The sequence below is a fragment of the Saccopteryx bilineata genome, chromosome 4 (genome assembly GCF_036850765.1).
Source record: "Saccopteryx bilineata isolate mSacBil1 chromosome 4, mSacBil1_pri_phased_curated, whole genome shotgun sequence".
In the NCBI taxonomy this organism is placed as follows: Eukaryota; Metazoa; Chordata; class Mammalia; order Chiroptera; family Emballonuridae; genus Saccopteryx; species Saccopteryx bilineata.
Genome location: NC_089493.1, coordinates 131550024 through 131562741, shown reverse-complemented (window position 1 = coordinate 131562741; position 12718 = coordinate 131550024). Strand labels below are relative to the sequence as shown.

Genomic DNA, 12718 nt, shown 5'->3' with positions numbered 1-12718 from the left:
TCAGAAAAAAACAGGAACTGCAGGATTCCATACATTGGTGAGACATAAAAGCGAGACTAAGAGGCATGAACAGGAGTGTGCTGGCTATGGGGGGTGGGGGGAGGGAAGGAGGGAGAGGGGGAGGGGAGGGGTACAGAGAGAACTGGATGGAGGGTGGCGGAGGACGATTTCTCTTCGGGTGATGGGTATGCAACAGAACTAAATAACAAGATAACCTGGAAATGTTTTCTTTGAATGTATGTACCCTGATTTATTGATGTCACCCCATTAAAATAAAAATTTATTTATTAAAAAAAAAAAATCACACTGGGGGTGTGTGTGTGCCCTGAGAGTATGGACAGTGATCACAGAAGACTCCCCTGAATAAGTGTCCTTGGAGCAGAGATCCGAGGACAAGCAACAGACCAGCAGGCACAGGTATGCATGGAAGGTTCCAGGCCTTACAGAAAGGTCTGCTCTCAGGATCATGCCACACAAATGGGGGCCTCTGCCCAGGGCTTTCTGCCTGCAGAGGAAGCCCAGACCCCACAATCCATCACCTGGCATTCAGGGCCCTTCCTAGCCTGGCCTCTGTCCCCAAGACCTCCTAATCATCACCTCCCCTACAAGGTACAGCACAAATCTCTCCTGATTGGCCCTGGGGCAGGAGGTGCCGCGCCCTCGGGCCTCCCATGCCACCATGCTCCTCTCCCCCACCACAGACCACAATGGTCTACTGCAGGATAGCACAGGGCCCCTGCCCATTCAGGCCATGCTGTGAGCCCCTCTGTGTAACTAGAGCTCTGCACAGACCAGGAGTGCATGCTAAGGAGAAGGAAGCCACAGGAGACACCATTGGAAGGAAAGACTTCGCTCTATGAGAACTGAGGCATCAGGGAAGGCTTCCTGAGGAGGTGGGTCAGGGCTTTCAGTAAATAGGGTTTGGAAAAGGGATGGGGGTGGGGGATGCAGGGCAGCAGAGACAGGGGCTCAGGAAAGGCCTAAGGAGGAAGGCACCCGAAGACTGAGGCCTGCCTACACTGATCTCATCCCGCAGCCCCAAAGAGATTGAGGGAGAGAGGGACAAACTGAGGCTCATGGAGAGTAGCTCCTATACTAGGCTGTGCGGCCAGGCAGCAGCAGCAGGCAGGATGTGGTCCAGAGGTGGCAGCAGCCTCTCTCATGGCTTTAAGCAGTCACTGTACACCAGCACCCCCTACACAGCTCTCTGAAGAGCTCATGGACCAGAAATCAGGCAGCTACAGTATTGTGTGGCCAGGGGAGGGAACGGGGCCAGGAAAACCATGAGCCTGGACTGGTTCTTCAAGAAGGGAAGTTCGCTGGACTAGGAAATGCATTCATGTAGAAAACATCCTGGGCAAGGCCCAGAAGTGCCCCTGTAAAGCCAGGAGGCAGGGCCATGGCCAGCATCAGAGCTGCCTGGCCCATGCAGGTTCGCATTGGATTCGGACAGTCGGCAAAGAAACAGCGGAGCCAAAAACTGGTGGGCCATAGTCTTCAATTCTAGCTTTGCACCCGGCGGGCAAGTAAAAATACACACTGGGCTCCAAAACCCAGTCACATTCAGTGCTCACAAAGCTACTGACTTATCCGAGTTTCCTAGAATCAAAGGTTTCTAGCTCACCAGACTTATTCACCTCTGTTCCCCATCTCCTTTCCTTATCCCAGATACAAACTCTACACAAACTGGCATCTCACTCAGCATTCCGCCATCTTGGCTGCTTCTCCTGGCCTCCTCCACGTGGCCTTTCTCTGCTCTCCTCTGCTCTCTCTTCTAATCTCAGGAACCAAGAGCCAACTCTCGTTCCGCCCTCATTTTATATTGTAGCTTCACAACCTCTAATCCAATATACAAAGTAGGGAAGTCCCTAATACAAAGTCACTTCTCTGAGGCATGATTGGATTGTACCACCCCACATCAAAAAGGGTGGGAAAGGCTTAATCCCAAAACCAAGCCCCAGGCTACAAGGATTTTCAACACACATTAATATCACCTGGGTGATGGCCTCCTTGTGTTATCTTTAACAAAGTGAGCATAATACACTTTATCCGCCCAACAGCCCCCTAAAGATTAGTGACTGTGTCTCCCCACTCCCGGGGCTTCTGACCTGGTTGGGCTCCTAGGAACATGGGTCAGCCCAACCAACCCCTTCCCTAACCACTGCATTGTCTTGTGAGGTTGTGCTGGGAAACTTCTGGAACCTGCCCTGGCCAGTGGAAGTTTCTCAGTCTTCCACTTTGGGGCCCTGGGGACCCACCTCAGCCCAGACCCTTGGGTTGAGGACACAACAGAGGATAAGAGCTCTTGCCTGGGATAGCTCTCCTGGAGTCTTCGGCCTAAGCCTCAGCAACCCCCACCCCAGACACAGGGCATGGGCCACCAGGGTGGGCAGGCCACAGGCCCCACAGATGACACCATGGCCAGCTGCTCTCCCCAGGACCCACCTTGCCAGCACGAAACAGAAGACCCAGCCTGACCTATGGTTCTGCAGATGAGTGGCTTCCCACCTCAGCTTCCCCAACTGTGGCTTCCCACTGTCGCGCCAGGGCTACAGGTTCTGCGAGGTCAGGGACAGCTGTAGGTGCAGAAAGCTCCATGTAACTGTAACCGTGAGTGGAAAAATTCTGCTTGACCTTTTGTCTAAAATTAAAGAAAGCAGGAACTGACCGCTCCCTACCATAAACCACTGAAAAATTTGCTTAGAGCTAGTGTAACAGTAAAAATAGAAAATTCCTTCTGTCCTTTGCTTGGCTAATTTTGGCTTGCAGAACAAGAACTGGCCCACCTCGCCCCGATGTAATCATAGGTGAATGCTCTTCTGCAAGTACCTGGGGCAATCACCCTGAGAGCCCTTGCAAATTCCCTATCTCATGACTCCTGAATTCCTGACCTGAGATAATGTATAAAACTTGCTTGCTGAAGATTGTTCGGGGCTCTTGGCCATCTCCTTGCCTTGGGCCCGCTCGCGAGTGTAATAAACTTTTTCTTCTGTTTTATCCACACACTTGGGTCTAGAGTCTTCGTGGTGCGCCCTCGGTCAACATAACCAACTCTGCCCCAGTACTGTGGGTCACAGCCCCAGACCCATACAGACCAGGGGAAGCTGTAAAGCCAGTAGCCACGACCAGGGCCACCATCACAGCAGCCCAGCCCATGCAGGTTCGCATTGGATTCGTACAGTCGGTAAAGAAACAACGTAGCCAAAAGCTGATGGGCCATAGTCTTTAATCCTAGCTTGCACCTGGCAGGCAAGTAAAAAACACACTGGGCTCCAAAACCCAGTCACATTCAGTGCTCACAAAGCTACTGACTTATCCGAGTTTCCTAAAATCAAAGGTTTCTAGCTCACCACTTATTCACCTCTGTTCCCCATCTCCTTCTTTCTCCCTGCACAAACTCTGCTCAAACTGGTTTCTCACTCAACACTCTGCCATCTTGGCTGCTTCTTCTGGCCTCCTCCATGTGGCCTTTCTCTGCTCTCTGCTGTGATCTCTCTGCTCTCTCATGCTAATCATCTCAGGAACCAAGAGCCCAAGCTCCCATTCTGCCCCTATTTTATAGTGTAGCTTCACAACCTTTAATCCAATATACAAAATAGGGAAGTCTCTAATACAAAGTCACTTCTCTGAGGCATGATTGGATTGTACCACCCCACATCAAAAAGGGTGGGAAAGGCTTAATCCCAAAACCAAGCCCCAGGCTACAAGGATTCTGCCTGCCCACCGCCTGCCCCCAACACACATTAATATCACCTGGGCGACGGCCTCACGTGGGCAGCGCCATCTTTAACAAAGTGAGCATAACATATTTTATCTGCCCAACAGAGGCTTACCCAGAACATCCCAACACAAGGCTCCCAGGACCTCAGCTGAGCCAGTGAGGAGTAGAGTGGGAAGAAATCGAGGAGGGACAGTCTACTGGGAAGAGGGGCAGAGAGGGACCTGGGCCACACCCAGTGGGCTTAGCCTTGAATGTGAGGCAGACAAAACCCTCTGAGCCCAGGAGCTCATGGGCTGATCCAAGCACAGGAGAGGGGTTTTCAGCCAGTTATTGGCACAATAAGAGGCTGGGTAGAGGGGCTGCCCCAGAGGCCCCTTGTGCTGAATTCCCAAGACCATTTTTGGCCAGGCTAGAGAAGCTGCCAGGGCAGTGCAAAGCCTCTAAGGGTGAGAAGACACCGCCACCCCCACCCAAACCACGCCCCCAGGCAGAACTGCCCTAGCCTGAGCATCACTACACCTTCTCCCCAGGCCTCTTGGGGACAGTCACAGCCTAGCTAAGCCACCTGGGGATCAGGGGGCGGGTCGCCACTGTGAGGGGCCATTCTTGCTGTTTGTGTGCCGGAGAAGAGCCACCACCTGGGGGGGGGGGGCTAGTAGTCGCGGCCATTGTGGCCACATACATGCAGGTTCTCATTGAGTTTGGACAGACAGTAAAGAAACAGTGGAGCTAAAAAATGGTGGGCCATTCCTTTATTCAAGACTTGCACCTGCCTATTGATAGATACGTGAATTCCAAACTGCCCTCTTGATGTTCCGCTTATCTGTCAGACCTCACCCTTACTGGACTATTGACCCTGAGACAGAGGAATTCCAAAAAGCTGACAAGCCGCCCCAAGGAGGGGCTCCGGACATACCAGGACTATTGATTCAACACCCACATGCTCGAAGCCCCCCAAGGAGAAGCATTCCAGACATACCAGGACTTTTGCCTCAGTATCCCCTCAGGCTCTCCCAAACACTATATAACTCACCCCTAGTCTGTAACCGGTGCTCTTCTCCCCCAGGAGAAGTGCCCGGCAGGGTTCCTTCTTCCTTTCAATAAAGCCTGTTACTCTGGTCTTTCGGACTCCCATGGATTCCAACATTTGGTGCCGAAACCCGGGACAAGGTACTAACTGCCTGGACGATCCCTCTTTGCCGTCCAAACTTACAACCAGGGAAGCAATGGGCAGCGGCAGCTCGTCCCGGGCTTACTCCTTGATTCTGTTTGGACGTGTAATTGTGGGTTGATTGGCCGGCAGTCTAACCCTGTCCTGAACCCCTGCTGGACCAGAAAGGTAAGGAGTTTCTCCCTTCCCCTTCCCTGGTTGGCCTCTAAATTTCTCTCTAAAAACACCCCTTTCTGGTCGGACGGTTTTCTCTGATACGCCTCACATTTTGAGGGGTTTGACTCAGTCTCAGTGGACTGCACGGAAGACTAGGCGCCTAGCCAAACCTCTCCACTCTCTCGGACTTCTTGTCCTCGGAGCTCCCTGACAGGTGGTGACGACCTCTATCAGGGACAACTCCCCCACACGGAGATTCTCAACTCTTGAGACAGTGACAAAAGGCGGGGACGCCCCCTCTTGCTCACCTGTCTCCACTATGGGCTCTTCAGAGTCTAAGCCTTCTGACTAGACCCCTCTAGGATGTCTCATAAAAATCCTCGCCAAATTCGGTCTCTCAGACCTCAAACCGAAGAAATTAATCTTCTTCTGTAACACGGCATGGCCTCAGTACAGACTAGACAATGACTCCCATTGGCCTGAAAACAGGACATTCGATTATAATATCCTAAGAGATCTTGACAATTTCTGCCACCGGACGGGGAGGGCATCAGAAATTCCTTATGTGCAGGCTTTCTTCTTTCTCTCCTGTCTTTAATTTCTGTACCTTCTGTTCCACACGCAGGCCGTTTTTGGCCAAAGAAACCTCACCTAAAACCTCTGCTCCTAATGTTTCCTTCTCCACAGACTCCCAAACTCTCTCCTTCTCCTGCCTGACCCCCGGGGCACCCCTCTCTCGGGACCCCTCTCTAGTCTCTCAGCAAATCTTTTTTGCTGGAGTCTCTTCCCTCCAGAAAGCCTCTTCCCTTCACTAAATCCTGTTTTCTCATTTCACCAGTCTCTCTTTCTCCTCCTCTGCTGGCCAGGGGCCTCTCCCTTCTCCACTGTGTTCTTCGTCACCTCCCCCCTCCTTAGAAGCTGTGGCTCTGGCTGCGGTGCCTGTCTCATCTCTGACCTCTCTTCCCTCCTTACAAACTGCAGTCCTGTCTCCTCTCCGACCCCTCCTCCTTCCTTACAAACTGTGACTGTGCCTCTTTCCTCCTTGCCCTCTCCTCTCTCCTCAGAGCTCTAAATCCTTTTGACTCCTCTGACCATGTGGCACCACACCAATACTTTAACCTCCTTCTCTCCTCCTGCAGATTCTGACCCTCCTTCTTTCCATCCAGCTGCTCACACTGTCCATCCATCTGCCTTCTCTCTTCCTCCCCTCTATGCTGGCAACTTCCTGCCATCTTGAAAAACTTAAAAAGCAGAATTATATTAAGCTATATGAGTAAGTAATCTGTCTTGTCTCTTTGTCAGAAAATATCTCTAGTATAATTTGAATTGAAACAAGTAAAGCGCGCTCATTTAAATTTCTTAATTCATAACTTTTATGTAAAGTCTTTGTTTAATGTGTAACTGTGTCTGTTTCTAAGGTCTTAAACCAGTAATTACCCACCCCATAAACCAGGTTTACTCATCCCCATGGAATTTCCCTGCAATACCCCCATCTTTCCTGTTCGAAAACCTTCAGGAGTTTTTCACCTCGTACAAGTCTTACACCTAGTCAATGAGGCAGTAATTCCCCTCCATCCAGTAGCGGGCCGCATGCGGCCCCCTGAGGCCATTCATCCGCCCCCCCCCCCCCCCGCTGCACTTCCGGAAGCGGCATTTGGTGGTCATTGAAAGGAGCATATTGACCATCTCATTAGCCAAAAGCAGGCCCATAGTTCCCATTGAAATACTGGTCAGTTTGTTGATTTAAATTTACTTGTTCTTTATTTTAAATATTGCATTTGTTACCATTTTGTTTTTTTACTTTAAAATAAGATATGTGCAGTGTGCATAGGGATTTTTTTATAGTTTTTTTTATAGTCCGGCCCTCCAACAGTCTGAGGGACAGTGAACAGGCCCCCTATGTAAAAAGTTTGGGGACCCCTGCCCTAATCTCTACAAGTTACTGTCACACATTCCCTCAAACACCACTCACTTCATGGTCCTAGACCTCAAGAATGCCTTCTTTACCATTCTTCTCTTACTTTCTGTTTGCCTTTACCCAGACACTAATGCAGCCCAGCAACTTACATGGACTATTTTACCCCAGGGGATCAGAAACAGCCCACACCTGTTTCGGCAGGCACTAGCTCAGGATTTAGTAGCAGGCAATCTCAAAACTAGTACTCTCTTACAATATGTAGATGACCTACTCCTCTGCAGCCCCTCCGTGCCTGCCTCAAGGAGACTCACCACCACCCTTCTTAACTTCCTCACTATGAAGTGTTATCCTGTCTTCTCTGCTAAGGCTCAACTTTATTCTCAGTCCCTAGTCTATCTAGGCATTACTTTAATCCCCACCACCTGAAGTCTCACCCTAGATCAAACTCAGACCCTCCACAGTCTCCAACCACCTACCACAACAGATCAAATATTTTCTTTCCTCAGTCTTTAAACACTGAATTCCCAATTTTGCTCTCTTAGTCAAGCCCCTCAGTGAGATCTTGTTGGGCAGATAAAATGTATTATGCTCACTTTGTTAAAGATGACACGAGGAGACCGTCGCCCAGGTGATATTAATGTGTGTTGGGGGTGGGCTAAAGGCAGGCAGAATCCTTGTAGCCTGGGGCTTGGTTTTGGGATTAAGCCTTTCCTACCCTTTTTGATGTAGGGCGGTACAATCCAATCATGCCTCAGAGAAGTGACTTTGTATTAGGGACTTCCCTACTTTGTATATTGGATTAGAGGTTGTGAAGCTACAGTATAAAGTAGGGGTAGAACGGGAGTTTGCGCTCTTGGTTCCTGAGATTATCATTAGAGGAGAGAGCAGAGCAGAGAGCAGAAGGAGCCAAGATGGCAGAGTGCTGAGTGAGATGCCAGTTTGTGTAGAGTTTGTATCTGGGGTAAGGAAGGAGATGGGGAACTGAGGAGAATAAGGCTGGTGAGCTAGAAACCTTTGATTCTAGGAAACTCAGATAAGTCAGTAGCTTTGTGAGCACTGAATGGGATTGAGTTTTGGAGCCCAGTCTGTATTTTTACTTGCCTGCCGGGTGCAAGCTAGGACTAAAGATGAAGGCCCATCAGTTCTTGGCTCCATTGTTTCTTTACCAACTGTCCGAATCCAATGCGAACCTGCATGGGCTGGGCTGCTCTGATGGTGGCCCTGGCCATGGATACTGGCTTTACAGATCTTCTGAGCATGGCTTTTAAGGTCTATAATGACCAAAGAAGTAACAGAAAAGGCAAATAAGGCCCAAAAGAAGTCAGGAAATACCAACTTTTGGCTCCAGCGCCCTAAGGGGTTTCACAGCATTCTATCAAGGCCCTGCTCCAGAGTGGAAAGAAAGGTCATTGAACTGAAGCCTGCCAGGCTTCCCGGCCCCACCGGTGACACACCTGTGCTGTGGAAAAAGGGACATGAGAAGGTAAGCTGCCCCCTTGCTCCATGGAGGGAGGGTTCAGTCTCTTCTAGCCCTGCTCCAGCTACCTGTGACCTGACCTTGCCCAGCGTGCTGGGAATTGCCACTGAAGGCTCAAGGACATCATTCACGAGCCTAAGGTATTTCTTCCAAGTAGCAGATAAACTGATCTCATTTCTTGTAAACACAAGGGCCATCTACTATGCCTTGCCTGAATATTTAAGTTTTATTTATCCCTCAAAGATCTCTACTGTGGGTATTGACAGTCTGATTTTATTGCTTTATTTAATGTTTAGTATCTCCTTTGTTCCTCTTATCTCAATGCCCCATGCCTATTAAAGGCTGGGACCTGCTGGTAATTCCAGCTAGAAGCAGTGGTCACTAGGACTTAAACTCTAACTGCAAAGTGTAGAAATGTAACACCCTTTCCCTAAGTACTTGCAGGTTTTATAGGTCACTCAGCAAACTGTTCAAACACTGTCCAAGAGGCACTTCCAGCCTTACATCACCCAAGGACTGACTTTCACGTGGACAGGTCCACACACCGTGATCCTGACAACTCCCACTGCTGCTAAAATAGAAAAACGGCATGCCTTACTCCAACCACAAACCTGAAGCTGGTTGGTCTACGTATGGCAAATATATGAAAAAACTAAGGACTCTTTTAGTCAGGCTTTGGGAAAAGGAAAACTAGGATAAAAAGAAAGTCAACTTGATTGTCACTAGAGGTTAAAATTTTTTAAATCAAGAGTTCTGACTAGGAAGGAATTGTATGGTTTTGATAATAGAAGGTATAAGGTATGGAAATACTTTTGAAAGAAAAAGGAAAAGCAAGTTTTTATGAAGGCCAGTGTTGGGCAGATAAAATGTATTATGCTCACTTTGTTAAAGATAACATGAGGAGGCTATCACCCAGGTGATATTAATGTGTGTCTCTGTGGGCAGATAGAATCCTTGTAGCCTGGGGCTTGGTTTTGGGATTAAGCCTTTCCCACCCGTTTTGATGTGGGGCGGTACAATCCAATCATGCCTCAGAAGTGACTTTGTATTAGAGACTTCCCTATTTTGTATATTGGATTAGAGGTTGTGAAGGTACAATATAAAATGGGGGTAGACTACACAAGAGCTGGCACTCTTGGTTCCTGAGGTTATCATTAGAGGAGAGAACAGAGCAGAGAGCAGAAGGAGGCCACGTGGAGGAGGCCAGGAGAAGCAGCCAAGATGGTGGAGTGCTGAGTGAGATGCCAATTTGCAGAGTTTGTATCTGGGATAAGGAAGGAGATAGGGAACCGAGGAGAATAAGGCTGGTGAGCTAGAAACCTTTGATTCTAGGAAACTCAGATAAATCAGTAGCTTTGTGAGCACTGAATGTGATTGGGTTTTGGAGCCCAGTGTGTGTTTTTACTTGCCCGCCGGGTGCAAGCTAGAATGAAAGACTATGGCCCACCAGTTTGTGGCTCCGCTGTTTCTTTACCGACTGTCCGAATCCAATGCGAACCTGCAAGGGCTGGGCTGCTCTGATGGTGGCCCTGGCCCTGCCTGCTGGCTTTACAGCCAGTTATTTCTGGATAAGAAAGTGCATGAAAGTTGAAGGTTTGTGTAAGTTGTAGAAGGTTTGTGCAGGTTGTAGGAGATTTGTACCGAGAAAAAAGAATTTGTACAGTCAGAAAACTGGTTTTCAAAGAATGTTTAATCAGTCACCCTAGCTAACAATCCTCTACCCTCCCCACTTATTAGGACGACTCTTTCCTCCACCCTGACCATCTGGAGCTCAGAAACAGAGAAACAAAACCAACCCCTTGTCCTTCTATTCTCTATTCTCCTCTCAGCCTGCCTCACCAAATCAGGAACTTTCTACTCGTGTGGGACCAACACCTATCTGCATCTCCATACTAATTAGACAAAAACCTGTACCCTAATCTATCTCACCCTAAATATCAACCTAATCCCACCCCATGAGCCTCTTCCAGTTCCTAATACACTATCCATCAATGTAAGGACCAAACAAACTATATAGGTAATTTCTCTTCTTATTGCTTTAGAAATCTCTACAAAAGCAGATCTAGGGACAGGGGGACTAGCCACACTGCCCTGTCTTATTCCTATTTACTCTCTCTCTCTCTCTCTCTTTCTCTCTCTCAAGCCCAGCGAATTCGTAAACATGGAATCAGTGGTTTCACACAAACTGGGCGTCTTACTATTGCCTTTCATTAGTTCACTCACTCTCCTATTTACTTTTTTAACTTTTAAACCCTGCCTCTTACGTTTGTTCACTAGTTTCTTACAGAACCACATGCAGACCTTCGCCAATCAGAAAACTGGAAAATCTACCTAACCCTACACATCAACCCTGTAACCTGCTCTTGTGAAACAGAAATATCTGAAACCCTATATCAGCAAACCTCCTAAATTCTATCTTTCAACCTCTACAGGTCCCCTAACCCTAAAGCTCTCCCGTATCCCTGAAGAACTAGGAGAATGAATAGCGTCCACCTCTTAACGCTTCTCAGTCTTTTTCCCTTCACATAGTAAGGGGACAAGATCACTGGGTCTTCTTGGCTGAAGAAGAGCCTACAAACAGGCATGAAACATTTCTTTTAGCTCAAGCTAATTACTCTCTCCAGGGCTGCCAGGAAAAAATATCTCTGACTTTACCATGGAAGAACTTTCACACACACACCCCCTATACAACCCTCCTTATCTCTGCATTGCTAATTTCCAAATACTTGCCTCTTTCTTTATTAAATTCATACAGGCTGGGATGAGAGAAATCTCTAGGATTACATACAATCAAATGCTCATACACTCCTATTCCCCAGTACCCCAAGGAGAACTTCATGAGGGAAATATCAAATAGGTAGGGATGACAGCAGGAAGAAGCCGCCCCTCAGCCCGAGAAGTTCCCTCCTGAATGTTCTCCAAACTCCCCCTTCCTTTTCAACCACACATACACAGTCCTTCTAAAAACTTATACCAACAGGTTCCCTGTCTCCTAAAATCTCCATATGTCCTCCCATTCAAGAGGAACCAGACCAGCACGTCTCATGAGACTCATCCAGGAGACCATGGATCATCACCATGTCAGTCTGTCCACTCGGCACTAGCAGCAAGCAACTAACAATTATTACCTCGCAAAATTTTTTTACTTCCTCACTCAGGTTTTCAGAGACATCGCCTGGTTCAGACCTCACAGCGTGGAAATTGACGACCTTCTGAACTGGATGGGGGTCTTGGCTTGGCAAGGTTCCCTTCTCGAGTTCTCTCCAGAAGAAGCAATAATTTTCCAATTTTTTCTCCTCTTTCTCCTCATTACCCCTTACCATATATTATAAAATTAATAACTGCCTTTCTTTTATATGTAACCACAGAGTTGAGTAATGATAGATACATGAATTCCAAACTGCCCTCTTGATGTTCCACTTATCTGTCAGACCTCACCCTTACTGGACTATTGACCCTGAGACAGAGGAATTCCAAAAAGCTGACAAGCCGCCCCAAGGAGGGGCTCCGGACATACCAGGACTATTGATTCAACACCCACATGCTCGAAGCCCCCCAAGGAGAAGCATTCCAGACATACCAGGACTTTTGCCTCAGTATCCCCTCAGGCTCTCCCAAACACTATATAACTCGCCCCTAGTCTGTAACCGGTGCTCTTCTCCCCCAGGAGAAGTGCCCGGCAGGGTTCCTTCTTCCTTTCAATAAAGCCTGTTACTCTGGTCTTTCGGACTCCCATGGATTCCAACACCTATGAGCAAACACACAGAGCTCACAAAGCCCTGACGCATTCTCCGGTTCCACAACCAGGAGAATCTTCTCTGGTTTCTCCTAGAATCAAAGTCCTCACCAGTCTCAGTAGGACTCCTAAAGCCCCTCAGCTCTGGTTCCCCATCTGCACACCTTCTCTCTCCCTGCCAACATGGATTCTTTCTTCAGCACTCTGCATTCTCTCCTCTCTCACTCTGCAAACATGGCTTCTTTCTCTCTCTCCTCCTTCTCTTCAAAACTTTCTGGCACGAAAACCTCTCCTCTAGTAAACATTAGCAAGACAATGGCCCTTTCCAAGCAGGAAGGTACTTTGCAATTTCACAGACCACATATACCTGGCACTGCCCAGCCCCCAGTGCAAACTATAAGCAAGTAAACATAAAAATCATATTTTCCAAACTTATCTGACAACAAGGGGGCATGCATCTCACCTACCTTCCCAGTAGCTCCCTGAGGGGGCATCAGCCTCCCCATACACAGAGAGGAAACCAAGACTTGAAAGTGTGA

At 48.4% G+C, this 12718-nt stretch overlaps 1 protein-coding gene and 1 long non-coding RNA gene across 11 annotated transcripts in view; one reads left to right on the top strand and one right to left on the bottom strand.

Moving 5' to 3' along the window:
- Positions 1-12718, bottom strand: part of LINGO1 (leucine rich repeat and Ig domain containing 1) — a 231060-nt gene that overhangs the window by 147857 nt on the left and 70485 nt on the right. The window lies entirely within an intron of this gene.
- The window catches only part of LOC136336523 (uncharacterized), a 94981-nt gene continuing 92257 nt past the window's right edge, over positions 9995-12718 (top strand). The window contains exon 1 of the long non-coding RNA XR_010731467.1: positions 9995-10036. This is a non-coding gene — a long non-coding RNA (uncharacterized lncRNA). The remainder of the gene's footprint in view (positions 10037-12718) is intronic.